Source organism: Cuculus canorus, chromosome 19, assembly GCF_017976375.1.
Source record: "Cuculus canorus isolate bCucCan1 chromosome 19, bCucCan1.pri, whole genome shotgun sequence".
NCBI classification, from domain to species: Eukaryota; Metazoa; Chordata; class Aves; order Cuculiformes; family Cuculidae; genus Cuculus; species Cuculus canorus.
In genome coordinates, this window is record NC_071419.1 from 6,016,684 (window position 1) to 6,043,335 (window position 26,652).

At 55.7% G+C, this 26,652-nt stretch overlaps 1 long non-coding RNA gene across 1 annotated transcript; it reads right to left on the bottom strand.

Moving 5' to 3' along the window:
• Positions 1-1,137: 1,137 nt before the first annotated feature.
• Positions 1,138-17,394, bottom strand: LOC128854088 (uncharacterized). The gene is made up of 3 exons (XR_008452990.1): positions 15,964-17,394; positions 10,554-10,663; positions 1,138-5,742 (listed from the first exon to the last, which is right to left on the bottom strand). It is a non-coding gene; the product is annotated as an uncharacterized LOC128854088 (long non-coding RNA).
• Positions 17,395-26,652: the final 9,258 nt, after the last annotated feature.

Sequence of the window (26,652 nt, forward strand, 5' to 3'; positions counted from 1 at the left end):
AAAAGTCTCTTTTCCCTTGTTGAAAGGCTGGGGGCTGCTGCCCATCAGCATCCATTTGGACGCAAAGCTGCGTATGTGGGGTCGTGCTGCAGACAAGGGTCTGAAACGGGGGTCAAAAAGGCTTTTGAGGAACCCTAGGGATGAAACCTGGTTGGGTTTGGGCTCGGGCGACAGTGCTCTCCACCACACGCCAGCCAGGCGTTGAACTCACGAGGCTCCTTGGTTTCTCCCTTCCCAACTGCGCGAGCTCTCGGGCTCCCTTCAGACCTCAGCGAGGCACAGAAAGCTCAGCCTCAGCGCAGGCGGCTTCACGGAGAGGTTACCCACCTTGTACTTGGATCTGTCGCATATGGAGCTGGGGCTGCGTGAGGCTGTGCCGACTGCAGCTCTCTGGCCCCTCTTGCTGGGAAAGCAGCCTGGTCTGCAATATTTAGTAATATTATTATTAATAGTAAAAATAAATAATATTTAATAACAATAATAAGTTGCCAAATAACCTTTATTAATGAAAACCCAAACCCTGCAAGTTTATGCAGCTCTGGGAAAGCCCCGGGTTACCAATCTGCATGACTTATAACACCAGATCTTGCAAGACTTGGCCATGACCTTGGGTCCCGTCTTGGGTGCTCTTCCCAGAACCTTTCTGCTTTAATTTTCCTGGAAAGCCCAAGCTCCAGCAGTAGAAATCTGGAGGCCAGGATCCCACCCTCCCATCCCAGCTGGAGCAGCTCAGCCTGGAGTTGGGGGGTGGAGGAGGTTGTCCCAGCCGTGAGAGGGAGAAGCTGATGCTGAGGTTCCCCTCTGAGCTGGGGGTGGATGCCGGAGCCAGCAGCGACGACGGCGCTTGGTGATGCTGTGTGGCTCGCGTGCATCAGGAGTGAATGTTAATGGTGCTGAGCTCCAGGGAGAAATGATCAAATTCTCCATCTAAAGTGGGGAGGAAAGGAAGAGGAGGGGGAGGAAAGGAAAATAACTCTACAGATTAATCCTACTGATGAGAATTAAAAGCGGGCATCGCCAAACCAACCCCAGAACGAGCTGCTCCGGAGCTGCAGCTCAGCCCCAGCCACCCTCCAGCATCGGGTCTGCCCGAGCTTTGCTCCTGCTTGTCGCAGACGTGTTAAGCCAGGCTTCCTGCACAGGTGCTGCAGCCTGTGGGGCAGGATCAGGCCCCTGGGGCCAGGATGGCATGGGTTAACCCGGCTGCGAGCCTCATGGTTTTATCTTCATCTCTGGTGCCTTCGGTTTCCCCGGCTTTACCTGCCCAGGGGGCGAGCCAGAGCACCCCAAACCCTAAGAGTAGTTTCAATGCCAAATATTAAAAGAATGAAATGTTCAGGGCTTTTTATTTATTTATTATTAACTTCCTGGTTTTTAAGCCCTTAAAGATTTACTTTTCCCTCCCGTTCTCTCCAGCAAGGACAGCTCCAGAGGTACCCCCAGGCCTGGAAGGAGGGCAAAGACTCGGCAGTGATGATGGGACTCCAGGAGCTGCTGTTTGAAAAAGAAAACCAGCTTGAAAAAGAAAACAAGGTAAGAGCTTGGGAGCGGGCCATGCCACTGCTGCTGCAGGATCCGACCCTCCCGGCCACAGCTCCCTCTGCTCTGCTCCTGCCGGAGCTGGAAAACCTCCTGGGAAGTCCCACGGGAGGGACGTGGCTCCAGCATTCCCGGAACACCTCTGGGGGCATGAGGGCACCTTCCTTGGCTTGGACAGCCATGGTCACGTTGGATGACACCAAGGAGGGTGCAGGGCTCTGTGCTGGGGGACACAGCCAAGCTTTGAGGGTCCACATTGGAGTCGTGGCTGCAGCAATCCCAGGGGATCACCCACAGGTGGGACCCCCTGCACCTCCCACTCTGCTGCACCCCACCTTCCCGCTCCCCTCCACTGCGCCGCCAGCCGTCCCCTCTCCCTGGCTGTGATTTCATTTTGATCTCGGGCTGCTTTCCTCCCTCCTTCCATCCCTCCTCCCTCGCTCACTGCTGCCAAGTCCGCAGGTTCCCGCTGTGACCTTGAGCTGGTTCCTGGAGCCGGTTGTGGGTTTCTTAAAGGAGCCGTGGGGGCTCTACCACCTCCGTTCTGCTCCCCCAAACCTCAGCACAGCCATGCACCAGGACCCCCGGGGATGGGGGGAGCCAGGAGTGAGAGCGGGGTGGTCCCTGAAGGCATAAAATTTGGGAGAGGTTGGAAGTGGCCAGTCCTGTGGCCACAGAACCACAGCTTGGCTACACTCACCACCACCTGCTGTGTTTTCTCTGGGGTCAAACAGCTACTGGGATGGGGTTCCTGCCCACCAGACTCAGCACTTTGGAAGGGGTGGGGTGGGCAAAGCCCCCTCTGAGCCTGGTACCCAATGCTGGTGGCTACACAGAGAGGGGGAGACCAGTGCCGGCATCTGGAGGCGGAATAATGCCTGGGTTATGGGGTGCACGCACCTCCTAGCACGGCAGCCAGTTGGTGCAGTGGCCATCAAAGTCCTCCAGCAGTGGCAGAGAGAACCTGAAAGCAAAAGCGATGCTTCCAGCTCTTCTCCAAAGCCAAGGGAAGGGGTGGATGACAGCCCATCCACCACGGAGTTGCACATAAACCCCAAATCCCATCTGCATTTCCATGCCCCAGGGCAAAGAAAAGTGATGCCTAGAGTCTCAGTAGGGCAGAATCACCCCGAAATGCCCTCCTCTTGATTCCTAAAAGCACCTCAAACCCTCCCAGGAAAATCCTTGTCTGGGTTGAACCCCGCTTGCGATATGGTCTTGGGGGAACCAGCTCTTGGGCTGAGACTGAGAACCCAAAAAGCGTCTCAAAGTGCAAACAGCTCTGGTGTGGAAGTGCAGATGGAGACTCTGCTCCTGGGAGCAGAGCTGTCCTGGTGCCCATGCCATGGAGGTTTCAAGCCACAGCTTAGCTAAACTGGACAGGCTGAGACTTCAGCCTTGCTTGGCCAGCCCAGACCATACTAAAAGCTCCATCAGCTGGAGAGGACCCCAATCAATAATTGCCTTCAAGGCAAGTAATAAAACTTTGAAATTATGCAGGCAGCGCTTGGCGCTCTGCGGCGAAGGCAGTGTTTAATTCATGGGGGATGCTCTTGGGGAACCAGGGATCAGGGTCTTAAATTAGGGAGAAAGGACGAGGGGTCACACTGCCGTCATCTGCACTGAGTGTACGGTGCTTGGATGGGCTTGGAAAATGCTGCAGTGATGAACCCTCTGCTGAGCCTTCCTTGCTGCGAAGCCCAGGAGCAGCACCTCATCCACAACCTGCCGGAGTATCCAAGGGATCTAGAGGCGCCCCAGTTCACACCCTTGTTTGAGCATCTCTTGGTCCTGGGGAGATGCTGAGCATTGTTCCCTGCTGCCTTGTGGTTGCTTGGAGCACAGAACCCCACAGATCAGCCTGGGAACCCCAAACCAAGCACTACTCTGTGAGCTGGGAATCAACAACAACACCTTCTTCCCTGGACATGGAGCCCGTGGTTTCCCTCTGGATCACTATAAAAACATTTGGACCACATAAAGGCAGCAGAGGGCTACCAAAAGTCACAGCCCAGTAGCCAGGGCACCCTTGGGAGCCCCATATCCCATGAAGAGGATCATAGAATCATAGAATCACCAGGTTGGAAAGGACCCAAAGGATAAGCCGCTCCTCTTCATCCAAGCTGCTGGAACCGATGCGCTCAGGGCTGTTGAGGCAGCATGGGAGGCTCGGTCATCATCCCACCACCACGGGGACAGTTCGGGAAAGCCCAAACTCATTTTCCACCTGACGTGGGGACACAGCGCTCTGCTTAGCCAGTGCCACACAGGGAAGAGGAGAAGGAGGGATGGAGGGGGAGGAGGCAGGAGAGAGGGAAGAAAAGGAGAAAAATGAGTTTTCCTGCTGCCCGAGCGGCGTGGCGATTGATCGGGTGCAGGCTGGTGTGGAGCGGTGCTGAGAGCCTCATTCCCCACCGCCAGCTCACAATTATTGGAAAAAAACCGGCGCTGCTGCTGCAGCGAAATTAGTTATTGATCTCTTGTCTGGGTAACAAGCACAGCGCTCGGCTCCGGGGCTGCTCTCCCCGCTGGCCGGCCCCGCAGCCTCCCCTGCGCACCCCACCGGGGCTCAGCATCCCCAGGGCTGTCCCAGGGCTGGAGGTGACGAGGAGGCGACCAGAGGTTTCAGTGCTCACCCAGGCTCCAAAGCTGCTCCCCAAGGAGGTTTTGCTCATCCCACTGCATGCGACGAAGACATAAGCAGCAGAAAAAGGGCCCTGCCCCATGCAGGATGGGACCCCCAAGTGCTGACAGCCTCTCACTTTCACCCTCTGTAAAGCTTTTGGCCCCACACACAGCCATCTCCCACCAATGACAGGGCACCCTGTCGCCAAGAATGGGGTCAGGGTGTCTTGGGGACCTTTCCACCTCCTGGCCATCACAGCCTAAGATAAGGCAGTGGGAAATTAGGCAGCCAGAGAGCTTTTGTTGTCTGAAAAGGCTCCGCACATCCCTGGCCACAGCCGGACAGAAAGGCTGGACCAGCATCCGCCGCCTGGCCCCACAGGGATGGGGACACAAAGGGAAAGGCAATGCTGCAGCGAATGGTTTCCACCCATCCTAGAGACACTTTCACAGTTTCAACAACAACAAAAAAAAGGGCATTTATTTTCTTGTAATTCCTAGTGTGAGGCTGGAACAACAGGGGACATTTCAAACCATCCTGTTTTTCTTCACACATGAGGTCACCAGAGAAACTTGAGCTTCGGGCAAAATTGGGGTTTGGTTACCAACAGGTTCGTTTCAAGTCTCACCTTTGCTTTGAGTTAATTTGGGCATTTCTTTTGCACAGAGCGAGGTTGTTGTTGGCAGTTTTAGGCTGGCGCTGGGGTCCCCTCATCCACATTGGGGTTGTTTGACTGTTCAAAGGGTTTTTTTCCACCAGATTTTTGCCCCACAAAGAAACTCCCTGAAGGGCTCCCTCCCCGGGGGTGTAATTAAAGCAACTTTGGGGATGTAAATGAAGAGCCCCCCTGATGGGTTCCTGGGGCCACTGGTCTTCGCAAACCCCACAGATCTTTATCTTAGGCTTTTTCTGTTGGGTCCCTGTGATGGGGACATGGCCTGAGCCGCTCTGCCTGCAGGGTCCCAGAGGTGCGGGGTGTAGATCAGCAATCTCGGGGTGATCCCTGGTGGTGAGCATGAGCTGGTGGCTTTGTCCATGTGCAGAGCTTGCAGGCTGTGCCGGTGGCAGGGTTCCACGAGGGGACACAACGGACCAGGACCCATCCCATGATGCTCTCAGGGATGGGCAAAAAGTGGCAGTGGGGTGGCAGGTGAGGGGACAGCATCTAGAAGCCACTGAGGGCCACCAAGGTGGCTCATGGGGTGTCCTCAAGCCCTGTGGCATGGCACACAGCCAGTTATCACCTCCTGCTTCCCTCTCAGCATCTCAGGCAGCGCAGGACCCTGTCCGCATGGGTGTCCCTTGGGAGGCTTGGGGGGTTCTGGCCCCTTCCCCAGCCTTGGACAAAGGCGTGGAAACAAAAGCCTGTGGGATGGGAAGGTATCTCCCTGCCGGGGTATTTGTTTAGCCCTGGGGGAGGCGGAGAGGGGAGAGGAAACTGCATTTCAAAGTTTTTCACCCTTTGTGAACTCTTCAAAGCGCCCCCAGTGCCCCCCGCATGGCTCCGGTTACAGAGGGGTCCCCACATGTTGCACTGGGTCCCCTCCATCAAGCCTGGCCCCTTCCCTGTTGGTGTCCTGAGGAGAAAAACAGACAAGATAGGGAAGGAAAAAAAAGGCCAGTCCAGCCAGGAAGAGGTAGCAGAAAACTGCGGGAATGCTTCCCCGGCTCAGCCCCTCTCTGGGTGGGAAGCTGAGGATGCCCCAGCTCCAGGGACCACTGCTGGGCTGAGAGTGAGCTTGGGAATCCATGTGCTTCTCCCCATTTCTCAGGAGGGAGAACTTGGGCTGTTACCCCAAGTCTGGATCAAACCCGATGCCTGGCCCCTTCCCAACCCTCCCAGAGCCAGAGCAGCGTGGCAGGCACGCAGGTCCCACTGGAGGCACCATAGGAGGTTGGTAGAAGACATCCAAGCCAATCCCATCACTCGCAGACCTGCCCAAGCGCTGCCAACAAGGTGCAGCCAACACTAGGAGGGCTCCGGCCACCTGTAGCTGTCCTCAGGCTGCTTTCACAGGTCCCCTTGTCACATCCATCACCCACAGCTGGACGCATGCCTGCCTCTGGCCCCGAGGTCTGCTGCACATACGGAGCCTCCTGGGGCTGTTTTGGTGTTTCACTACCCTAAAGGCACTGATTTCCCACCTCGGCCACGCAGGGAGGTACAGCAGAAACAGCCACTGATGTCTTCTCACAAGAAGCAGCTTCCCAGTTTGCAACTGGGAACTCTCCCAATGAGTTAGCCTCACCCTGTTGCCGGCACCGAGAAAACCAGCCAGCAATTTCCCCCCCCCAAACCCCGGTAAAGCTGGGATGTGGATCCTAACTGCTCCTGACAGCCTCCAGAGCTTTGCACTCCACGGGTGCTGTGCAGAGATGAAAGCGGAGGAAGGTGCAGGAGATGGGGCTGACTCCATCCACCGGCTCTCCTGCCTCCTCACGTCCCTCCCGCACACTGGCGAAAGCTGAACCCACGCCGATGGCAGAGGCTGGGCAGATGGAAAGACCAAATGATGGCTTTGCAGGGGGCCTGGGATTTGTTTGAGCCATTGCTGTCTCGGTGAGTGACTTCGAATAACGGATACACTTGAGAAAATCGCCATCTGCTCCCGGACAATTCGCAACCAGAGGAAAAGGTGAAATAAATTCAACGACTGTATTATCTGCCCAGTCCTCGCTCCGACAGAAGGGTCAGGCTTTGTGCAGCATCCTGAAAGCGATTTGGGAATGAGAAGATGGTTTGGGATGAGCAAAGAGTGCCGGGCGAAAGAGGCTCGGCTCGGGATGCTGCGCCCGCAGCAGGGCTCTCCTGGCATCTCAGCTTTGGTGAGTTTGGCAGGAAGACAAAATCTCACCAGATCCATTATATTTTTTCCATCTCTGAAATTCGAGTGCCTCCTGCTTCCAGCTGGGCTCGAAATACCACAAAAACAGATGCTACAATGCAGCACTTTAGTGCTCCGAAACCAGAGATGAAAAATAAATGCAGGGGTTTGCAGTGCCAGCCCCACCGGCCGGGCTGGGGATGAGTCCTGAGGGTGGCTGGAAGAGTCCTTGCAGCCACAGACCAGCCCTCCACAGGCTCAGCAGCTCCAAAAACCAACCCCCTCATCCTCAGCAAAGCAAATCCATCTCAGGAAGGGATAAAAGTGCCCCCTGCATCTCTGCTCAGCCACGTCTGCAAGCCCAGAACTCCCCCCTCCTATGACTTAGATGCCTGCTTTTTATGCACTTGCAATTAGGAGGTGGATAAATCCTCCCTCCAAAGTCACAGCACCATGCAACAGTCCTTGGCTGGAGGAGCTCTTGGTAACTCTGACGGGACTTTGCTGGGGGTGAGGAAAGTATCAGTGCTTGGTCTTCCAGGAGCAAGAGGAGCAGGGGATGAACTGAGCTGGATGTGACCATTTTTGGTGGCCTTGACTCCCAGCAAGCCCAAAGCAAGGGTGCGGAGGCGCTCAACGCTGGTGCTGCCCTGCACTCCTCCCGCACCGAAGGGAGCCTGTTGTACTGTGAAAGGTCACAATGCGGTTTCTTCACCCAACTCTTCTCCTCGCTGGATTTTATCTGGGCATAAGGGTGCATTTGATGCCCAGGGAACATCACCCAAGCTGGCACCACCAGCCATCGCCTTGGCCAACATTGCCACTTCACCCCACCCCAGCCCTCCCAGGTGGGAACAAGCTCCCAGCGCAGCCAGCCTGGCTCCCACCCCACCAGCCCGTTTTCCTGGGCAGAGGCTGCCCACGCCTGAGCACCTGGGACCACATCAGCCTCAGCGTGCTGCCACGATGCGCTGCAGCATCACAGAGATCAACCAGCAATAAACTCTTCCCCAAGAGGCGGTGGCCACCAGCGTGGATGCTCTGGTGTGCCCAGACAAAGCTGTGCGTGAGCGGAGGAGACTCCCTCCAATGTGTTTGCTGCCCACACAGGAAATAAAAGCACCCGTTTGGTTTTTAGAGCACGCAGGAGGTGGGAAAGGCACTGCTGTTGAGGTCAAAGAGAGAGGAAAATAACTGCAGAGCCCTGACCACGGCATCATGGGGAGCCCCAGCTGGGTGACACTGCTAAGGGGACCCCATGCAAGGTCCTGGGAAGGGCTGGGGGCTCAGCAGTGAGCCCCAACCACAGCCACACATGGGTCCCACCAACACAGCATCCTTGAGCTAGACGCTGCCAGCCCGCAATGGGCAGGATGCTCCCGCTCCCGCTTTGCCTGTGTGTGGTTGCAGCGCTGCTGTTGCTCCCTGCAGCCAGTCCCCTCCTTGCAGAGGATTCCGGGGGTGCCGGGTCCCCGCCAAGACCCCAAATGGCCTCATGCCAAGTGTCACAGGCAGGACTCACTCAGCTTAGAATCATGGAATGGTTTGGGTTGGAAGGGATCTTTAAGGCGCATGGAGTTCCAACCCCTTGCCAAGGACAGGGACACCTCCACTCCCACTGGATCAGGTGTCTCAACGCCCCATCCAACCTGGTCAAGGAAAGTGAGTGCCTGGGGGGAACAAGCCTGGTCAGCTGCCTGAGGAAGAGGAGGAAGATGAAGATGAGGACGTAAATGGGGAGGAGGTTGGGGTTAGGGATGAGGATGAGGTTAGGGATGGGGACGGGGATGAGGATGAGGTTGGGGATGAGGACAGGGATGGGGATGAGGATGAGTTTGGGGATGGGGATGTAGACAAGGATGGGGATGAGGATAAGGATGAGTTTGGGGATGGGGATGAGGATGGGGATGGGGATGAGGATGAGGATGGGGATGGGGATGAGGATGGGGATGAGTTTGGGGATGGGGATGGGAATGGGGATGAGGATGAGTTTGGGGATGGGGATGTAGACAAGGATGGGGATGGGGATGAGGATGGGGATGAGGATGGGGATGGGGATGAGGATGAGTTTGGGGATGGGGATGGGGATGAGGATGGGGATGAGGATGGGGATGGGGATGGGGATGAGGATGAGTTTGGGGATGGGGATGGGGATGAGGATGAGTTTGGGGATGGGGATGAGGATGAGTTTGTGGATGGGAATGGGGATGAGGATGAGTTTGGGGATGGGGATGTAGACAAGGATGGGGATGAGGATGGGGATGAAGATGAGGACGGGGTTGGGGATGAGGATGGGGATGGGGATGAGGATGGGGTTGGGGATGAGGATGGGGATGAGGATGGCAAGGCAGGCAGCGGGACAGCAAGTCAGAACTGCGCAGCCGAGCCGCAGCGGGCGGGAGCGGGAAGGCGAAGCTGAGCGAGCGAGGGAGAGGGAGCAGAAATCTGTTGCCCAGGATGTGTGCTTCGCTGTCAGCCGGCTCTGATTAACGGGCTGCCTTCCAGCTCCGCGCCGGCTGCGTTCCTGGCAGAAGCGGAGCCCCCCGGCTTCCTGCCGTAGGAGTGGCTCGCTGAAAGGTTACATTTGCACAATGTGCCGCTGGAAAAGCGGTGCCAGAGGTTGCAGGAGGGGGAGCCGGGCGAGCCGGCAGCTCCGCTCCGCTCTGCCTGTGTAATGGAAAAAACCCTCTGGGGGACGCGCAGAAAAATATCAACTTGTGCTCCCCTCCCCAGCAGGGAGATGCTGGCAGAGCTGGGGCCATCCGGCTGTGGATGGGGGGGATGAGAGTGAGGGGTGGGGACATGTTAGAATGCACCCCCAGACCCTTAGTTCTGCTCTGGATCAGCCCCTGTGCAGGGAAAAATAAGGCTCTTCCCGCATATCCCCATCCCCATGCGCTGCAGGGCAGCGAACCCCCTCCTCGGTGATGCCAGGCTCCCTGGGAAGGGTTTTGCCCTAATCAAGACCCGCGTCTCTGCCGCTTGGAGAGGAAAATTGAGATGGTTAAGGGGAAATTTCCAATTCTGACAAGGAAGCATTTCCTTCGATGGAGCTTCAGTGCGCACCACTGTGATTTATGGGGCTTGGCACAGCCGACGACTACATCCACACACACGCACATGTCTCATCTCCAGTTTTCCCAGACCCACTACCCTATAACTTTTGGTCTGGGAATATGATTTTGGTGTCTGGAAACGCCAGCTCCTTGTGGGATCGCTGAGCCCACCATCCCTGCTCTCTGCCCCACAGCATCTGAGGCTCTGAACAACCTGATCCAGTGGGAGGTGTCCCTGCCCATGGCAGGGGGTTGGAACTCCGTGGGTTTTGAGGTCCCTTCCAACCCAAACCATTCTATGACCTCCTAAAAACCTCAGCTCACCTCCTCCATCATTCCTCTTGCACCAAGGCAGTCTCCTTCTGAGCAGTTTGGCAGCCTCAAGGGCAAAGACCTTCATCCCTCTCTGCACATGACCCTTCCTTTCACCTTCTCTTTTTTTATTGCATCTCAACCTGGTCACCTTTTTGCCCTCATCTGCAGAGAAGGGGTCAGGACAGCACCCACCTTCATCCCAGGGTGCCGGAGCCAGCTCACTCTGCCTTGTAGGAGCTGACATTTTCCTTTTTGTCTCCCTTGTTTCCTTGGTTTCAAGGTTTTTCTTCCTCATTGAGCCCCTAATTAAAGAAAAAAAAAAGAAAACTAGTGAGGATTCCCAGATTCGAGGCACTCGGAGGGGAATTGCAGCTCCCCATGTGGGCTCTCCCTCCCTGGCCACCAGACCCAACAGTCTTGCCCTTGTTCCTTGGTTTTGCCCCAAACCTTTTAAATCTTACCCTTCTCTTTTCCCAGAACTGGGCTGAGTCCAAACCCCACCAGGTTTCCCTGCTCAGCATCGCCCAGCCCTGGCCCCCACTGCGCTGGGGTACAAGACCTCCCCCTCCACTGTCCCCGGCTTCCCTCTGTGTCTGTTTTCATTAGGATTTGGAGATAAGCTTCCAAATAAAAGCAGTGTTTTTAACCATTTGGCCTTATCAGTCAGCATCCAACAGCATTCACTATTCAACACAGTGGGGCTTAGAAGGTGCTCCAAGGAAAAAGAGGACCTCAAATATCCAGATCTCTCCTTCTGTAAGATGCAAACCAGCCCCACAGCTTGTGGCATGGCTCTGGAGGGCACTGGTGGCTTTGGGAAACTATTCTACCCTTAACAGCCCCTGCCCGGTGACAGCAGTGTTAGCACTAACACGTGTGTGAATAATACAACCCAAGGACCAGCTCAGCACACCTGGATTTTATTCCTGGTTCTGCCTCTGGCTGAGGAATGACCTTCAGCAAGTTCTTTCCCTTCCCCACGCCTGTGTTTTCTCTTGCTCTCCTGCTAACAGCCCTTTCTAAGCCCAGCGATGCTCTGCCTGGTGAGACACCAGCCCAAGGAGACTTCATCCAACCTCACCCCTCCCAAAGATGTACAAATGGCAGCAGCTCTGCACACCACCGGGTCCTACATCCCCTGAGCACTCACCAGAGCACCCTCCCCCTGCAGAGCCCCCTCCCTGACAGCCCATCCCGTGGCTCATTTTTACGGCGTGTGTGCAAAGCCCTAAATATACGAAACAGCTGCCGGCAGCTTCCAGCCCCCAAGCTGCTCTGGGGAAAATCAGCTCTTCACATGAGCCTCGCCATGGGGGGGGTCCCCTGGGATGGGGCTGGATAGAGTCTTTTACTCTTCCTCTAAGTTTTGGGGACCGTGGTGGGGGAAAGAATTCCTCCAAGAAGATGCACGGGGGAGTAAAAGTAATGATGGCAGCAAACTTGCCTTCTGAACATCCAGCTGGTTGGAGGCTGCAAACCAACCCAAATGCCCCAGGGAAGCCCTGCTGCTCTTGCCCAAAGAGCCCCAACGCTGCAGAGGGTCCCCGCTAGGGTTCAGTCACCTTAGAGACCTGTAACTGACAGTGGAGGAACATTTCTACCTGGATGGCACAAAGAGGAGTATAAATAGCAGCCGTTTCTACCCCTTAGCGGCAGAAACTCAGTGTACAGAAGGCAGATGTGTCCCTGGGAAGGGAAGGTGGGAGGTGATGCATCAGATCCATGCTGCAGCCCCACTGAGCTCCCCCCTGCAGACAGTGGAAGGTTCTCGGCGGCTGGGAGGGCACTGAGGGGGGCACACACACCCCCTTTCTGTCCCAGGGGAGGAAGACAGTGGTGCTGCAGCCTGGCAGCACCCACCTCCCCAGAAAATCCAGCCCTGGGAGCAGTGCAAGAACCTAGGATGGGGAAAACATGTCCTGTGTTAAGGGCCTCCAGTGCAGAGCAGATATTTAGAAGAGCCTGGCTTGCAGAAACCTCCACTGCAAGTCCTATTGCCAGAGCATGCAAAAAATCCCAATGCCAAAGCATGTCCAAGACACCCAGCTCTTTAGGGAATCAGATTTGGACACACTCTCAGTGTCCAACACATACAGACAGCATGGTGGCTTTTGGGGACAAGTCACACCAGGAACTGTGGGGTTCTCTGACCTCCGTCCCACACTCGCTGCCTTCCTTGAGCCAGAGCCTGTTCTCGAGGATGAAGTTGTTTCCTGCCCTTTCCCCAAACAAGGTCCAAACCATACTGAAAAAACTCGAGTCCACTGAGCCTTCACTTGTGGACGGTAGAGATCTGCCTGATTGCATGGGGTTGGCTTTCTTCCTCCTTTCCAGCTGTTAAATTGCATTATAGACAGTTAAAAATACAACACATACTTTCCTAATGTGACTTTTCCGTGGTAAGCAAGCAGCACGGGCGCCACCGAGATGCTGGAGGTCGCAGGAAGAGCTGCTTGCTGTGTCCACAGATGCTTGCAAATGCCTGGCCCCAAATGTGGGTCCCACAGAGAGGAATCACATGGCCCCATGGCAGCTTTGGCCTCGGCACACTGACTCGATGGGCTCACTGCCTCTAGCCTCAGTTTCCCCACTTGTGAAAGCATTTATGCTCCATCCACTGTGATGAGATCTCACATTAACCAAAACTTGACGTTCTTTTTTGGGCTTTACAGAAAAAAAGAGTCTTTTGCGCACGGATCAGAGGTTAATGAAAGTCCGGGGTTGAGCTAGAAATGATCTGTTAATAAGACTTATTGTGGAAAAGCCTAATTCCTGAGCACGACTGACCTGGCTGTGTGGCATCCCACCAAAATGCTGGTGGGACATGGCCTGGCCGGAGCTTGCAGCGGGCACAGGGCAGTGTTGGGGTGGCTGAGCTCAGCTCAAGGCAGTGGTGTTGCTGCAAGCCATGTGCGAGCTCGGATGAATCTCTCTAGCAGCATGGCGAGCTCTGCTGTGGTCTGGGGTGGGTGGGTGGAAATAAACATCTTTTTGTTTGCTACAGCACTGGAAGGAGAAACCTTCCTCGCTGAGGCTGGGTTCCTTCACAACAGGGTGACATCTGTGGTGTGAAGAAGGCAAGGGGAGAGCAAAGGTGATCTCTGCGGGAGAGGCAGCACCCGCTGCAGAGCAAACCACCCTCATCCTGCCCAGAGCACCAGGGTGAACGCGGCTGGAGCCCCAGGACAACCTCCCATCCCATTTGCCAGATGGGCAACCCAAGATGAGCCCTGGGATGCTGACGTCTCCCCTCAGCTCCCTGTTCTGGGAAGCGGGGTACGTTGTTCCCCTTCACCCCAACCAGGCTGATCCGACCCAGACCAACCCTGACGGACACCACCTCAACCTCTTGAAGGATTGATGCCACCACCCCAGCGTGGGCTTGGAGAGCAGAGAGGAGCCCAACACCCCAAAGCAGCTGGGCATTCTGGACCCCTGGCAAGGGGCTGGGATGTGGAGGGAAGCCTGCAAGAGGGCAAGGAAGGAGTTAAATTTAGAGCACTGCCAGGTCCCCCCCCCTCTCCTGCTTTGCTGCTAACTTTGGGAGGAAGGGAATAGCATAAAGGTAAGAGTGGAGGAAGGAGAGAGGAGACAGATGAGAGAAGGAGCGAGCGAGAGGGGGAGCGGGAGAGAGGAACAGACGGCAGAGAGGGAGAGCGTGGGGGGGAAGATGCTGACGCTTCTCCTCCATCTCAGCAAAAGGCAGATAGAGGGGAGCAAGGGAAAAAAAAAAAAGAAAAGAAGGCAAAGACCAAGGGAACATGGGAGAGAGAGAAGGAAGGAGCCAGAGCGAGGGAGCATGTGTGAAAGTCGCAGTGAGAGAAGGGGCCTCTTTGATTCCCGTGCCTCATACCAGACAGTGTCTAGACTGCAGCAATTATTGTCAGCTCAGAACACCCAGGCATTGCCATTTCAGCTGAAAGGGAGCTTAACAAAGAGCGAGGAAGAAAAAAAATACCCTGCCGGCAGAGAGCTGGTCTCCCTCCAGCACAAGGGGCTCTTCGGAGGGCCCTCCGTTGCCCCCAGCCCCTGGTGAGCCCCAGGTGCCCTCGCAATGTGGGGAGCAAAGAGTTTGCTGGGCAGTGAGGTGGCTGCGGGCTGTGAGCGGTTCCCAGCCAGGCATTGGGATCCTTGGTTGGGTTTGGGCGGCAACCACTGGACTTGGCTCTCCCTGCAAGCCCAGATTTTGGGGCTCAGGGCAAGAGGTGCAGGGCTGGGGAGGGAAAGGGTCCCCAGGGAGGTTGGAAGTGCCCCGGCAGAGGGACAGCTTCCTCAGCAGGCAGTATTCAGCTCTGAGTGCCCATGGAGTTGTTCCCTGGGCCGACAACAGATGCTCAGGCACCTCAGCCTCCCTGTGGAGCCTGGAGGATGCGCACACATCCTCTGAGAAGTGGGCATCCTCCATAGAACAGGGTACCTTCCGCCTGCTTGAGAACCCCAATGGACGCTGCTCCAGCAGCTCTGTATCTCCCTTGGGTTTAAGGAAGTGATGGGTCACTCGTGCAGAATCATGGGGATAGAAATCATCCCTTCTTTCCTTCATCCCATCTCCCTACCACCATCTGAGACGTTACCCTTTCCCCTCTCAGGCCCTTTGCCCTCTAAGGGGCTTTTGTGCCTTTAGAGGTCTGGGATGCAGCTGAGCTTCCTGGGAAGGAATTAACGCCCAGAATTGGCCAAGAGTCAGGAATTCCTGCCATCCACTGGAAACATCTGCCCAGTGCCCACCTCGGCTCTCCGGTGAGAGCCAACTCTGAATACCTTGGAGGAGAAGAGGTCAGGAGGACAGCCTGTGTGCCCTGTCTACACTATGCCTGTTGTTTCGGGGATGGCGATGATTCCACCCCACTGTCCGTGAGGCTGCCCTGCAGATGAGCCCCTTTGGGAGCACCCCCAACTCCAGGGCTGTGCCACCCACCTTCAGAATTTGGGTGCAAAGGGCAGCATGGCCAAGAGACCTTCTCTGCTGCTGGATGGCACCAGGGACCATCCCTGCGGAGACCCACAGCTGGTCTGCTGGGAAAGACGGTCAATCCCCCTAGATGCTGGCATGCAGCTTAGGTTTAATTAGCACTTTTAATGCTTGGAAAGGAGGCGCGAGGGAATACCCAGCAGGTTGGACATGTTTTTCTCACTAGCAATCCGGGCTGGCAACAGGGAAGCTTCCCAGGTCCAGCTCGCTCTACTGGGATGGAGTGACATTGCCCTGGTATCTAAAACACGGTGAGTCCCACCTGGACCCCTCAGAGCAGGGGCACTCCTGTTGAAAGAGGGTTTTGTTGTAAACAGTCAACGCATTCTGCCAGAGTGGGATACAGTTTGAGAAGTGCCTGACCCAACGCTGGCTCAGCTGAACTCTTTGCCCTTGTCTCCTCTCTGCCTTTGGGGAACAACGTCCATTTTCTGGCCAGGTCTGGTTGTGTCTGCTAAATCAAGGACTTCTTCTCCCTTGGGTACATGGCTCTGATGTTCCTGTGTGGATAAAATCAGTGCCACTCAGGATCCAGCTGCTGCAACCAACCAGAGGAGATGACAGCAGAAGTCCTACAAACTATTGGGATTGCAAAACCTGCCCAGGGAAGCACTCATCCCCCCGGTTTACCTTGGCCGGCCATGACATGCCATGGAGATGATGCTGTTTCCCAGTGCAGGGTTCCCTGGGCAAGGGCTGGAAGAGGAAAGGACCAGCTCTGTCCATTGCTCCCATCTCCCATCGTCATCACATTGCTTTGGTGCCCTTGGCTCCCATCACCATGGTGCCAAGCTCCCTCCTGTGCCATTGCAGTTGGCATCACTTCTGCGTCTCCAGGATGGGGTCTCCAGCTCTGGCAAAGCTCTGCAGCCAGGGTTTGTAATGCTCCAGCCATGGAGGATACTGAGCTTCCAACAAGTGTAGGTGCTGCAGTGAAAAAAAAATACTTGAAATGAGCAGTGCTACGTCTTCACCTTGTGAGCTTGGGCCAGAAAGTGACGTTTACAGGCAACTTTTGGCCAGCTTGCCCTGAGCCAGGGCTGGACCATGAGGAGCCCAGACCTGCGATGTCACTCAGGGGCTTGGGGAAGTGTTTTCCTAAAGATCTGCCAGCTGCAGGACTTCCAAACTACCACCTCAGGGCTTTGCACCACAGAATAGACAGAGCCGTGCAGAGCAGCGGGACCACCACCGAGGCCGCTCTGCAGTTCCTGATGCTGAACTCCCTCTGAAGCGTGGTGAGGCCATGGAAGAAGGAAGACCTTACCTTCTGCTCTTTCTTCAGCAACCCTCCCTCAGGCAGTCAAATGATTTCCAGAGCAATCTGGGGAGCCCCAGTTCCCCACGGTGTCCATGTAAGACCCAGCCCTGAGAGACATGGGGTCCCACCAGCAGCCCCCAAAGCCTCCAGCACGTACCCACAATTAGGACCCTCTGAGACCTCATCAACAGCCCCCAATGCCACCAGTGTGTGCCCACAAGTAGGACCCTCCAAGCCCCCTGCTTCGCTCCAGCGCTCTGAAACAGCCACAGTCCCAAGCAGAGGGGGAGAGGAAGGATCTGGGAAGCCACAACCACTGTCACGTATGACCTCTGTGCACGGGAGTGGGTGGGAGGGAGGGAAAGTGGCTGTATCCTGCTCCCCCAGCACCCATCCTGCTCCCCCAGCACCCACCCTAGGGGGCACTGACATGTGCCAGGAGAGGCTGGCAGTGATGAAGGTGGCGAAGGTGTGGAAGGCGTGAGGCAGCCTGGGCTCTCCGGCTGCAGCGGGGACACCTCCAGCCCTGGCACCACTCCGCATTTTGTCCCCACCACACCATGCCAGGACCAGGCTGTGCCAGAGGCACACAAGCAGTCATAGAATCACCAGGTTGGAAAAGACCTCTTGGATCATCGAGTCCAACCATTCCTATCTGCCACTACACCGTGTCCCTGAGCACCTCGTTTACCCATCTTTTAAACACCTCCAGGGATGGGGAGTCCACCCCCTCCCCGGGCAGCCTCTGCAAGTGCCCAAGACCCTTTCTGTGAAAAATTTTCTCCTGATATCCATTCTGAGCCTCCCCTGGCGCAGCTTGAGGCCATTCCCCCGTGTCCTGTCCCCTGTCACTTGGGAGAAGAGCCCAGTCCTGGCATCCCAATGCCCCACCACGACCCTCACCCACTTTCCCACCCTCTGCAGAGCTGTCTGCAAAACCCAAGGGCCTGTTTTCCAGTTCCTTTAGATATAACACCCCCCTGGGTTTTTTGGTTTTTTTTTTTTTGCACTCCCCCCTTTCCTTCTTTTCTTCTTCCTGGGTTAAAAATAATCAAGTTTCTGGGAAGCAGCAACTCCTGCTGCGCCTGCCTCCCCGCACTCTGCGCCCCGGAGAATAGCTCAGCGCTCGGCTCTGCGCTCCGGCCCCTCCTCGCTGCTCTCTCCTTCCTCCTCCCCACCCCCTACAGGGATCTGACTAATATGCTTGGGCTCTGCTTGCCAGCTCAGCTGGAAAGGAATTTAACCATTGCCTGGCCGGGAGGGAAGAAGCAGAGAGCCCGGACCCCCCACCGGAGAAGGGTAACCCATCTCCATCACCTGGGACCCCCGGGCTGGGTCCCTGCTCCACGGTTGCTGGGGTGATGGAGGAGGAGGGATGCGTGGTGCCAGCACCCCATGGAGAGCAGTGGTCCCTGCCCCATGGTCCCTTGGGTGATGGAGGAGGAGGGATACTTGGTGCCAGCACCCCATGGAGAGCAGTGGTCCCTGCCCCTTGGTCCCTTGGGTGATGGAGGAGGAGGGATACTTGGTGCCAGCACCCCATGGAAGCAGTGGTCCCTGCCCCATGGTCCCTTGAGTGATGGAGGAGGAGAGATACGTGGTGCCAGCACCCCATGGAGAACAGTGGTCCCTGCCCCATGGTCCCTTGGGTGATGGAGGAGGAGAGATGCGTGGTGCCAGCACCCCATGAAAAGCAGTGGTCCCTGCCCCACAGTCCGTTGGGTGATGGAGGAGGAGGGATGCGTGGTGCCAGCACCCCATGAAAAGCAGTGGTCCCTGCCCCATGGTCCCTTGGGTGATGGAGGAGAGATGCGTGGTGCCAGCACCCCATAGAGAGAAGTGGTCCCTGCCCCATGGTCCCTTGGGTGACGGAGGAGGAAGGATGCATGGTGCCAGCACTCCATGGAAAGCAGAGGTCCCAGCCCCAAGCCGATCGTCATAACTCTCATGAACTCTTTCAGAGATGTCCTACCTTCCCGTAGGCAAAGCAAAACGCCATGGTCCTCATGGCTTGACTTGGAAGTCTTGACTTGCCCTGGCTCCTTATCCAGGCATGGATGCTCCCTGGACATCCACATCCCCAGCCTGTAACTCACCACAGTTCTCAGCGCTGGGTGAGGATGGGAGCCAGGGTCCCATGTGATGATGCTCGAGGGTCACAGTGAGACCACCAGCTCCAGCCTCGTGGCCCCGAGGTCTGGGAGGGGGGGAGCCTGGATGCAGGGAGCCATGCTCAGCCCTGCTGCAGTGCAGCTCTGGTGGGAGCCAACAGTACTGGGACCCAACCTCTCCTTCAAAAGAGTGGGTAGGAAGCGGTGAGGAAAGGCAAGGTCACAACTGAGTGAAAACCTCATGGGGAGAAAGCTCCCTCATCGCCCACAGCTAAATCCTGGAGCTAAAAGCACCAGTATTTGCACAGACCCCCCCGCCTCTTGCCAGCCAGGCTCTGAGCACAAGCAGGTTTAGCAACACAGAAGGAGCAGGAGCCATGGCTCTGTGGGAAAAGGAAAGCACAAAGCCTTGACCGAGGTTATCCCAGAAAGTCAGTGGCAGAGGGAAGAGCTGACACCTTCACCCCCTAAGGCTCCAGCTTGCTGGTGTATTGCACCATCTCCCTGCTCCACCAAAAGCTCCCCTTGAAATCTCCTGGCCATCACAGAAGGACTTCAAGGCCAGAAATCCTGCACCTCAGTGCTGAGCTGAGCCAAGAGGCGCCGTCTCAGCCGCCGCTAACCCCCAGCGCTGCCTGGCTCAGCCCAGCTGCTCCAGTGCCAGGGCACAAACTGTCCTGGAGAAGGACGGTACCTTTCCTGGAGCCCGCTGCCGGGTGAGCTGTAACGGCCCCTCTGGAGATGGGGACAAGAAAAGGACATCGGGCACAAAGCAGCGACTTAGAGGGTGCTGGGATGCTCCATAGGGGGGTCCAGCATACCCCAGGGGAGGGGGTTGCCCTGGCAAGGAGGAACCTGAAAGAGGAAGATGTCTTCTCTCCAAATCCTCCCTTAAATGGCAGTTCTGCTGTAAAATAGGAGAGGATGGAGCTCAGTGTTTGTTTTCTCTGCAGGACCTGAGCGCGGTTCAGCCTGGGACTGCAGAGCCAGGCTGGGCTCCTCGCTGACACAGCCCTGCAGGAGCAGCGCGTTCTGCAGCCCTCGTTCGGCTCTCGCAAACATCCCCGCAAACCTATTCCCCACTGCTGGGACTCAGGGCACGAGAGACGAGGGGAACAAGCACCCAGCTCGCTGCCACCACGGCTTTCTGCCCTGGCTGCTGGGGCTCGAGGCAGCAGGATGGATTGATGCAGGACCCGCGAGCCCTCGCTGTGCGCCAGGAGATGCTCAGCCAGAACCTCTGCACAGTGGGGTCGGAGGATGGAGCGAGTGATGGCAAGACACAGGCCAGACCTGGAGAAGGACCAGGCTCTGACCACCCTTAGGCAAGCAAGGACTCTTCCATTTGCTCCTCGATCCTAAATTTCCGGGTGCCTATGGAGCTCCCCCCGGCTCTGCCTGCCCTGCGGGCCCCACAGCAACCTCAGCAGCCAGGAAATGCTGGCAGGAGCGAAAGGGATTGGGAAACTGCAGGCAGCAGGATGAGACACGAGCCAGCACAAGCAGGATGTGACTCGGAGGTGACGAGGACTGCCGGAGGGGTGTCACCAGGAAGCGGTACCTGGGGCTCATCCTGTACCCTTCCCTCTCACGCTCCTCACAGCTGAGCCCCAGCGCAGCCTCTGCTCCCCACACAAGTCACCAGGTCCCACTTGTGTTTCACCACCAAAATTCTTTGTTAACAGCACAGCAATGATTTCTCCCTCCAACCACCACAGGGTTTCCCTGGGGCTGTCACCCAGGGCTGTCTCCTCCACCCAGGGGTGTCCCTGCCACCGCAGCGCCCTAGCCCCATCTCCCCCTCTGCATGGCAAACCCGTAATCTCCCAAGGGTTTTTTTCGGCGCAGACGGGATGGTGGCGGTGGGAAATTTGGGGCGAAGGGGGCTCAGGCGCTGGCTAGACCTTCCCTTTGTCCTGTCTCCAACCAGCTGGTTTAGCACTGCAGGAATGGAGAAAGGAGAGGATGGAGAAAGAGAATGAGAGGAATAAAAAACAGGAGGAGAAATGTGGGTTTTTTTCCCCCCCCCACTAAGCACCCAAATCAGCTTTGCTTTGTCTTTTAAACAGCTGCCCTGGCTGAGGCCAGCTGATTCCAAAGTGGCCTCTTCCATGGGTGATGTCTTGCCTGCGGCTCCCGTCTTCCTGTCCCTCACCTAGCTGTCCCCTGTGTGCCATGGTCCCTGGTGGGGACACCAGCTCATTCTCGCCTTTCCTAGCTCCAGCATGGCCAAGGAGAGAAAACTCAACTGCCACTCCTGCAAAATTACCTGCTTGAGAGGAGACCTCCAACCCCAGGCACAAGCCATGGTATTCACCCAATTAAAAGGCAAGGAAGACTAGTGAAGAAGCCCCCTGCCAACAGGGAGATGTTTGCTTGCTGTGGGGAGGAGCTCAGATCACAAATCCCACTGCACCCTCTGGTTGATAAGGGCATCCCACACCCCTACAGAAAGACGCGTGATGGAAAAGACCCTATTACATGAATAACTCCCACCCTGGCTCACCAGGCAACAAAATCTCAAGGGCTCCAAGATGCTGCAGCGTTCCTTTTCCATCTCTCCTTGTAAGCAGGTCAGCAAAGCATAAGGACACAGTCGCAGGGGAGAGAGAGCTCCAAAGCTTGGAAGGGAGAAATGAGAGTGCCGGAGCACAGTTTAGCCTGAAGACCAGGAGATCCTCCTTGGACATATCTCTGGACCCAGGAGGATGCAAGAGCAAACAACCACATCACATTAACTCCCTGAAACACCACAGTCATTCTCTGGGCAATGCAATATCTCCAAGTTGGGGCAAACCCTTTATCCTCCATCCATGATCCAGGAGTTCCTCCATTGCCCAGAAAACACAGGGCATTTATCCATGGCCAGCTCCGGCCATGGCATGGAGGCACCAGCTGCAGGGCTGTAAGGGGATTTATGCGGTGCTCTACTCACTTGGTCTCTCCCATCTTTCTAAGAGCTAAGGGGGATTTTGTTTGTTCTGGAGGAATAGTAGATTTACCAAAAACTGGAAGATTCCAAAAGGCTGAATCATCCTGAAACTCAAGGTGAAGTTTGGAAAAAATTGTTTGGAATGAAAAAAAGAAATATGTGTGTTGGGCAGGGTAGAAGGCTTTGAAGATGGCAAACTGTCTTCTTCCATCACTTGTACTACGAATTTTTGTATTTGGGTATTTTCTAGAAGAATCTTTTTTACTTTTTCAGTCCAACCAATCTACTTTTTTTCAGTTCAAAAATGATCTCAAGGTAAAAGAAGAGATTCCATACAAAACAAAACTCTCTTAAGCCAAACCAAACATTCTGACTTTACCTAAAAGGACAGGTAATGGAGTATTTTGTGGATTCTTGCTTTTTTCTCATTTTGCCATAAGCCATTTCCTAAATCACTGTTCTGGGCTGATATGGTCTAATTCCCACACCCAAGACATTCCCTCTGGCACAAACCAACACTCTCCATTCATTTTCCCAGCAATGTGGTTCTCCTTCAATGGAGCAGACCCATTGGAGTAACTACCTCTTCCAAGAAGGATGAACTCTTTGGTTCACCTTGCTCACAAACCTCTGAGCCTGCCCTGTGCATCCTTCACAGGACCTCCACCCAACCTTGAAACCCTGGTCATTAGGGGAAGCTTAAACCTCCTGAATAAATAATAACTCAATAACCCAACAGCCACCTCTACTCTTAAACTGGAGGTATCTCCTCAGGATAGGGGAAACTGAGTCAGTTGTTGAGAGACCTACTCTCCAATCGAAACCAACCTGATCCAACTCAACCTAATCCAATCCGACTCAACCCAATCCAACATGACTCAACCCAACCTTCTCCTTGCCACCACACATTGCCCCAACCTCCACCCCCAGGCCAGGTGGCATCATGTCCAACTCCAGGCTCACCGATGGCCAAGAAGAAGGATTTATCACCCAATAAAAGCAGTTTTCACTAAGGCTGCTGCGTGGAAGGTGTGTGTGAGGTGTTAGACAAAGAGATGCCAGGCTACGTTTCCAGCTCCTGCGTTGGGCTGCAGAGGCAACTGGCAGCAGGTCTGTGCCGTTCGACCCCAGGCAAAGAGGTGAAACCCCAGGAAAGTAGCAAACAAGTCGAGGTGTAAATGCGACATGAATTCACGGCACTTCAGCGCGGTTCGTTATCTCTGCTAAGACTGGAGTCGGTGGAGCCAGGTTTGAGAAGAGCAGAAATATCAGCAATTAAAGATATGTCGTGTCAAAAAAACTCTAAACTGATTAAAGTTGAAGGCTCCGTTTTCTTCTTTTCATCAGAGAACGGAATCAAAACCTGCCTGGAAAGACGCGCTCCCCCCGTTCCCAGCGCTCCGAAGGCAGCGCCTGCATCCGTCCTGCTGTGTCCCTGCATTTTAATTACCACCTTATTAATATTCATGAGGCTAGGCACTCAAGGGGGATTGCAGTCTGTCATTCTCTCTCTCTTTCTCTCTCTTCCCCCCCCCACCTCTCTCGGCTGAATCTGTGGGTTTTTTTTCCCTTCCCCTTCCCAACAGTTGGTGTGCTGCATATCCGAACGCGGGCGCGTGTGCACGCAGCCCCGAAGGCGCCAAGCGTGCAAGGGGCCGCGGCGCAGGGAAGGGTGTGCTCGCCGTTGGCAGGTGGCACGGCTTGGGGTGTGGGTGGCTGGGTAGGTGCAGGATTGCACCCACCGCACATGGCAGCCCCGGCATCCGGAGCTAAAACTCCAGCTTGGAGCGAGCATGTGTGCGCGCATATGTGACTGCTGCGCACTCGGGGCGTGATGCCGGCACACGGGCAGAGCGGCCCGTTGGGGAGCGGGAGAGCTTGGCGCACGTGCGAGCGGGTGTGCAAGGAGACGGTGTGGGGAAGGGGGCACGTCTGAGTGCGCTCACGCCTGCGTGAATAACTCCTGGAGACGGCATCACTTCTCAGTGTTGGGGTGATGGTGTGGGACCCATTGACAAGAGCATGGCTGTGCAGAACAGCACGGCGTGAATGCAGCTGCCCTCAGCCCCCATCACCCTGTGGACCGAGCACCCTGCGCCCCGGTTCGTTCTCCATGCCAGCTCTCCACATTCAGGCAAAATCAGCCACTGCTGAAGCGAGCAAGAGTACCACAGCACAGCTGAGGGGCCACAGTGCCCTCAGGGCCATCACGGTGAAGCAAGACCCAACAGGTCTTGCATGCACCCAGCCAGGGGTGACCACTGGCTGTGCCCTCTTTGTTGATGCAGATTGCTGGCTGGGCAAATTGGGTCCCGTTTGTTTTTCCAGGTCCATGGCATTGTTGCCCTGGGAAGAGAGAGGGCAAAAAGCCTGTCTGGAGGGCACAGCGAGGGAGTGGGCTGTCAACAGAGCTGGAGGTAAGTTGATTTTCTCATTCTTAAGTTGAGCAACGTGGGGTCTACCCCCTCATCACTGCTGTACAGCATCTAATGCTTTCTACATTGACCGTTGGAAACAGTGGCCACGTGGGCAACAGAGAACTTGCCTGGCTTTGCAAACCCTGCTCCTCCCTCACTGGAGGAAACCACGGAGGGCCAGGCTGTCCCTTCCCAGCTCCCTGTCCTGAGGGACCGTGCTGAGCTGATGCAGAGCCCACATTATGGGCTGTGGGTAGGTGCCTCCATCACCCTATGCTGCTCAAAGCTGTTGGTGAAGGAGTACACGAGGCTGCCCCATCCCAACAGCCACCAGTTGCAGGCTGGAGCCCACCTTCGTTTTCCAGGCAGCCGCAACTGGACCAAAATCCCACCTTCCCCCAGCATCTTCCTCTCGCCTAACACCACCCAAAGCACTGTCAGGAGCCCAAAGCAACTCTGGGGATGAATCCTGCAGCCCAGAGCTCTACCTCCCTACCACCAACCACCTGCAAGCAACCTGTCGAGAGACACTCCAACTCGGCGGCTCCCCAACGCCCCACTTGCTCAGCTCCACAAATATTTGAATTAAGGTCCCCTGGGGAGCCACAGTCACAGAGTAACTGATTTCTCCTCCTTCATTATATCTCTGTGTAATTTACCGAGGGACGGCGGCGTGTGCCTCCATTCGAGCGAATTCCCAGCAGGACTCCCGAGAGCTCACAAATCAGGAAAAGGCAAGGCATTAGAATATGAAAGGTGAGGCTGGTCTCCCTACCAAGACTCATCTCGCTCTTCCCCAGCTCCACCAGCTCTGAATTGTGTTTTATTTCCGTCTGCTGCCTCTCGTGTGAGCAGGGAGGTGACGGGTTGGGGACGGGCCACGGGGATGTGTTCCCAGCTCTGTCCCCATCTCCTGCTCCCTTCTGGGCAAGAAGAAGGGGAAAAGGGTCACCTCCTTCTTGGCAGCATCTCAAGAGTCAGAGATGCTGAGGAAGCCGATGCAACAAAGGTTTCGAAATGCAACCATGTCACCTGGCCTTAAAATCTGATTTCTTTTCACCCAGCTAAGTAGCCTGTGCCACAGTTTCCACATCTACAGAAAAAAAGGAATCATTCCCTCCATTTGTTAGTTTAAGACCCTCAATGTTTAGATGCTGGAGGTCTATAAAAGCCAACCAATGTTATGGATCCATCTGGTTTGCATCTCTAGCTAGGAGGAGCTGGAGGACAAGCTTGCCAGTGTGGCTCTGTAGTTACTGCAAAGCGCACAAAGAGTCACCAAGAAGAAAGAGAAGGGAGAGAAAACGAGGCATTTGAACCAAGAATGCACAACTGAGCTGCTTGGTGTTGTTATTTAGTGAAACACCAGGTGTGAGGAGGCTGGTCCTCAGTGGACCCACCTCCATCTGAACCCAACCGAACCAAACCCATGGCCAACTGCCACTTCTCAGCCCTGTGCCAAGGTGGGAGCAGGTCACCTCGAGAGTGGAAGGTGTTCATTACTGACAGCTCATGGAGGATGACCTGACCTCTCGCCGGTCTTTGCAGCATCTATGGTCTGGGTAGGAGTTGCCCTTCTCCAAACTACCTGGCCACCGCTAGGGATGAGACACCAGAGCAAAGTGCTGGCTGGGCTTGGACGCAGTCAGCTTTCTGTTCCAGCTACGCTGCAAACAGCGGAGGGCAACATTTTGCTTCCTGGAAACCCAGAGAAAGAAGTATATTTTCTGAAGATCTGCAGCTCATAGGGAACCTGTAATGGAGATTTCAGAAAACTGGGTGTTCCCCCTTCTACCTCCTCTATGAAGACAAAGACTTAGCAATGGTGGTGCTGCTTCACAGGCTTCTGCTAGGCTTTTCTTTAGGAGCTGGGCACACAAACCCTCACTCTCGTGCTTCCCTTTAAAGGCATGAAATCTACCCATCCAAAAATCTGCTGGTCCCTGGGCTACCTCAGCTTCTCAGAGCTCTTCACACAGTCTGGTTTAAAGACCGGGGGCTGTTCAGCCTTTAACAAAGAGCTCCTTTCTCCCCAACCTTCACCAGTCGTTGGAGTTAAATAGGCTGTGCTGAAACCAAACCAAACAAAGCCCCTGCAAAGCTGCTCCAAATCTCTGTCCCCTCGCTAGCGCTCTGGATTTCCTCCCCCCTGAGCCTGGGCACGGTGCTCCCCAGCACGCTACGGCTCGCTCCCCGCTCCAAAAGGCGGGCGCGATGGGCTGAAGCAGTGAGGTTGCGTTCACTCCTGTTCTTCTCACTGCTGGGCATCCGTGGGAGGTGACGAGGGAGTGTCTGGGGGGGAAAACGTACCACAGAGCTGCTCCAGCCTCTGCCTGCACTAATCCTGCTCCGGCAGATTTACTTGGGACACCGGCCACGCTGCTGCCCGTGCCACAAACCCTGATAGAGCAGCTCCTGAGCAGCCCTGATGGGCACCATGTGGCTTTCCATGCGTGGGATCCCCGATGGAGACCTTTCCAAACACGCTGCTCAACACAACCTCTTGCAACCCTATATAGGGCACGTTCGCCCCTCTCCTATTTTGGGGGGCAGATCCCCATCACCGAGCCCTCCACCCCCAAAGTTCTTAGCATCAGG